Below are 5,499 nucleotides of genomic sequence, written 5' to 3' on the forward strand. Positions count from 1 at the left end.
TTTGAGTCATGATTGATTTTAGAATTGCTACAATGGAGATACTTAGTAAAGTAGACAATCCAGCCCAAGTGTCAGTAAAGTCAGATGGTGGTTTCTAGGGATTCTCATACCTGCAGTCTTTTCTACAGCGAAAAGACTAAAAAAACTTAGCAAAGGGAGATTTAAGAGGGAAACCATGGGATCCATATTAGTCCTGCTCTCTGACCACTTGCCCACTCCGACCCCATGCTACAATGCCAGGTAGACCCCTCTGGCACAGCCGCCTGCCTGGCCCCTGCCCCTGGGCAGTGGGTAAGGGGCTGGCTAGCAGCAGTAGCAGCAAGGAAGATCTAGCAGCGGCCTTCCTGGCCCAGCAGGAGAGCGAGATTTCGGGCATTGAGATCAATGAGGGCTTCAGCATCCTCGAGTCTGGCAGCGTGCCCACCTCCCTGCAAGGGGAGTGCCCTGGGGGCCCACATGCTATTGATGGAGTGATGAATGGAGAATACTACCAGGAGAGCAATGGTCCAACAGATAGTGATGCAGCTATTTCACAAGTGGATCGATTGCTTTCAGAACCAGAAAAGAAAGCATCCGTAAATGGAGAGAAGAACAAATGGAACGTCTGGAAGTCCTTGATGCTGATTCTCTGAAGCAGAAAGCAGAATGGAATGAAAAAGCAATAAAAGAGTTGCAAGGCAAGAGGAACAGCTACAAAAAACAAAAGTAAATAACAGGGCAGCTGAAGAAGCTTTTGTAAATGATGTCGAAGAGACTTCTCCTGGCACTGAGTGGGAACGTGTGGCTCTGCTGTGTGACTCAAGTCTAGCAAGGCGGCCAAGGATGTGTCCAGCATGCGCTCAGTTCTCATCTCCCTCAAATAGGTTCCGCCCTGGTTCACTGAAGGAAAGCCCAATGGAAACAGGACGATTGCAATATCTTCATCTTACTCAGCGAAGCTGTTCACAGTCACTGGATTAATTATGTTGGTTCTTTTGGACCAAACCTCTAGTCTTTAGAGTTGATCATTGTTTGTGACTGCATGTTTTCTTCAACTGTTTTCTCCCTGGCATTCCATGTGGGAGGGAAGTGAGAACCTCCAGAACAATAGCCTCTTGTGCTTTTGTGCATTGTCATTTTCAACTGTACTGATAATAAAATTCTCTTTCAAATAGCAAAAAAGAAAAAAAAAACCTCTAAGCACATAGAATTATCTAGGAAGCATATTTCTTTCAAGCAAATATGAGCAATAATCTATGACTTCAGATTTTCAAGGAGATGCTCAGTTACTGGCCAAGGGCCTATCCAATGTAATGCCAAATTCTTCCAGGTGTTGTACTCCACAGGGCAGAATTCAAAGTAGGTCTGGGAGACATTTCTGGCACTGAATATCGGATGATTTTATTTATTTCTGCTGAATGAGGCAAAAAGACATTTTCCTTTTCTTGAGTGAATATACACAATTTGGGGCTTTGTTTGTTTTTTAACACTTTTCTCCCTATGGCAAGAAATATTTTCTCTTAGAAAGTGATCACGACAGGAGTAAAGAGCTTTCCCTTTGGCAAGCCAAGCACCTCATCCATGAGGGTCTGAGTCAGTCAGGAAGGGTGGGCAGTGTTGTCAAGGTAACAAGCCACTGGGCCCTGTTCTTTCCTTTTTGCATTATATCTCATTTTTCTCTACCCTGACTGATGTGATTCTCAGATAGTTAGCCAATATTATGGGTCATTTTTAATCAATAGACTCTTAGGCAACTCTAAGGTTTTAAGTAAGTTACAGAATTCTTATTGATCAGCCTTGATAGAAAGAGTTGTTTCACCAGAAATCTCTCTATCCCCCTGAAACCACACTTCTGGGTAAAATAAAAAATAAATAAATCAGCAGATCAGTATGTTACCTATTATGTCCCTTGCATTGAGTGAGGTTGAAGAAGGGCACTGACAGCTGCAAGGCACATGTGCCTTGTAGCCATCAAGTTACAAGAACTCAAACCATTTTGCTTTGTATATCCTCCTATAACAAATAATTGTTAAAATTATAAAATCATGAACCACTGAATGACTTCAGAAACTTTTCCAAACTTCAGATTTTATATATGGTAACATAATCCTGGTAGTTCTATTTTCTGAATGAAAATTTGGTATATAAGACAGAACTATACCCATTAAATAGCATCCAGGTCTATATTCATTGCATAGAATTATCAGTCTATTATAACTCAATTCTCAAAATGCACTATATCGATTAGGATAATAATATATAAGGACATTTGCATCAGGAACTATCATAATTTGGGTTGCAAAAATAACTTTCCAACTCTCTCATTTTTTATAATTGATATCCTTATTTTCATTGGCCTTTCTTTACTGTCTACTTACAAAAATTAAATGAATTTAATTGAAATTAATGTACCCCAAAGTTTCAAAATTATTTCAAGAAGAAATAAAATAATACACATTTTTAAAAAACATTGAATTTCTTGAAATTTTTCCTTAATACTAAATTACTCCAGTGAGGGTTGGCAGAAAACTTTTCACTTTGGTATTTCTATTTGAATCACTATTATAAAACTTAGCTTTGATGCCAAATTGTCTATCATAATGGCTAATATTTATATCACATTTTAAGATTTCTAAAGTGGGTCATATACATTGACTCATTTTACCCTCAAAACATCTCAGTTAGGTTGACATTAGACATGTTACTGTTGCCACACTATAGATGAAGAAATTGAGACTCAGGAACATTCAATGATCTGCCCAAAGTCACATAGATAATGTCAGGATTGAGATTCAAACTCAGGTCTTCCTGACTTCACATCTACTGCCCCAAACATTGAACTATGCTAACCTTTCTATGACCTTCCCAATTAAAAATGATCTTTTCATTTCTTAAACTTTATATCACATACTTTGTACCTCTCTCATTCTCTTATTATTTTCTAAAGAAAAATTACTGTATAATTATTTTATAACTATTGTATAGCATTATATATTGATGGGTATAGGAGTATCTGTGTTTGTGTGTGTATATTATATTCCTCAGGTTCAATTGTAAACTCTAGGGGGAAGTATGGTCAAGATTTTAGAATCCTGGACCAAAAATCAGGAAGACTACCTGGGTGACCATGAGCAAGACATTCAGCTCTCAGAATCTCAGTTTCCTCATCCATAAAATGAAGACAATAAAATAGTATTCACATCACAATTTTAAATTTTAATTTAATTTTAATTTAATTTAATGTGATTTTAAGTGAATCATATAAGTGAAGCACTCTGAAAATCTTAAAGAGCCACATAAATCCCAATCATTATTATTCATGAAGGAATGGGACATGCTATAGTTATTTATGTATCTCTCCTAGTACTTAGGATAGTTATTTGTTCATAGTAGATACATAACCTATGGATGAATGAATGAACATATTTAGTTGAATTCAACATATTTCAAATAAGAGTCACAGTGACCTCTAATTTTTATGCTATGAAATAATTTTATAATTAACTGATGGATTTCCCTGTGTGTTTTCCTAATTTGCCAGGTTACTTCTCATTAGCAATTGCAAATAGCTACTTCTTTGCATAATTCCACTCAACACGATAAATGTTTCACAAGAATGATTAGTACTATGTATCATCATGTAATCAGGCCCACTTTAGTAGATGATAGATCATGTAAAATGATGGGTCATAGAGGTAGTAAAGCTAAACAATTTGCATATATATTCATATGCATGGTACCCTTAAGGAATCATAGGTCTAAGCTTATATTGACACAATGGGAATCTGCATTTAAACATGAGATATTACTCATGACACTATTGCTTATTTCTGCAAGCTACTGATACTCTCTTTAATTAGTAGTGGACTCAGAGTTTGTGGATTCTGGGATATTAAACAACTTGCATAATCTATAATTTTGAATTTATTGGGTGGAACTTTATTGCTCACTGAGGGAAAGCGAAGACATAGGCTTCAAACCAACTCAGCTTTGTTGATCCTTTATAGGCTCCCTATGATATAAAACCAATTTCCCAAGTATACACAGGTGCTTCCTCATATTTGCCTCTGCCAGTGACTAGTTCCCTGATTCCCTTCTGAGCAATTGTGATTAACCACTAATTAATTCCGATTTGGAGGAGCTTGGAAATCTGTCATGTGGAAAGATCTTTAAATATCTGCCATGTTTTGTCTTTAACAGCCTTTCCCCCCTGTTTTTGCTCTCATACTCTCTAACCAAATTAGCACTGTTAGACCTCATTCTCCTACTTTTAACTTTAAGGTCCATCTAATCTCCTTTTTAAAAGTAGAACTTGCAGTCAATCAATACTACATTTTATCAGTGTTGTCCTTAAAATTCAACTTCTCAGGAAAGGAAAATTCTAAATTAGTATATGTATAATATGTATAATATAGTATATAGTATATGTATGATATACTAAATTAGTATATTCAACTTCTCAGGAAAGGAAAATTCTAAATTAGTATATGTTGCCTTGCCTACACAGTGAAGTCCAGCTACATAGCCACTGAATGCTATAGCCAACAACTCTTTAATTGGTTAGAATAAGAAAAGATGTAAACATTTTGCTGACTCATAAAATTTTCTCCTGCATTGGTACCTTTGGAGACTGACACAGAAGAATATAGTACATATGTAATAAATACATATTAAATATTGGCCATTATGATTGAAACTTTATAAAGGTAAACTGAGGCAATTATCCATGTAATATCTTACATTTATTAACAGTGATGTGTCCAGCTATCAATAAATGGGCCAAAGGTTTGGCTCAGTTTACTCCAAAGACCCCAAGCAAAAGTACAAATCTCCTTTTGTGAAGTACAGAACAAAGAACAGAACAAGGTAGGTGACATCTTGGGACCAAGAGCAACATGACTGGTTACAAAACTGAATTACAGGACATACTACATGATTAGTTGGAAGTTTGGTGATAAGGTTTAGCAATAGCCTTCTTCTTCTTCCCTGTGACTAAGTGCACATTGTCTGAGTCTACCTGCAAGATAGCAAACCAGACATCTCAGAAGGATAACTTAGTGATGTAAAGATACTAGGCCCCATTCTTTTGTGTTCCCAAGCAATCCTCAAGGTCAGCTAAATTCTTGAGGCAAGAAGAGATCAGTGATTACAAAGAAACCTGGCTTTTAAACTGCACCAAAATAAATTCTGAAACAAGTTCAGAGACAAATAAACATGACTTAAACAGGTACAGGCCAAAACCAATCAATTATAATTAGGATCAGTAAGAAAATGATGTAGGATCAAATCAGTCTTCATGTGGCTAACATTTTGTAGATAAAGTATTATGGTAAATTGTTCCTTTATCTTATTTAGATGTATCAAAATTTGAAATGATTAATTTAATCTGAATTCTAATCATGAAATATGACATTTCAATATATTTGTTTCAAATTCAAGCCTATACATTATTTGGGGGAAAAGAAAATAGGGATCAGAATTCATTGTAATTCTTTTTATTTATTTTCTTATTTTAAAACC

General features: G+C 35.8%; 1 pseudogene; it reads left to right on the forward strand.

The window, feature by feature from the left end:
- The first annotated feature begins 233 nt into the window (after positions 1–233).
- Positions 234–863, forward strand: LOC100012381 (clathrin light chain A-like; annotated as a pseudogene).
- Positions 864–5,499: the final 4,636 nt, after the last annotated feature.

Source organism: Monodelphis domestica, chromosome 4 (genome assembly GCF_027887165.1).
Source record: "Monodelphis domestica isolate mMonDom1 chromosome 4, mMonDom1.pri, whole genome shotgun sequence".
Lineage (NCBI taxonomy): Eukaryota > Metazoa > Chordata > Mammalia > Didelphimorphia > Didelphidae > Monodelphis > Monodelphis domestica.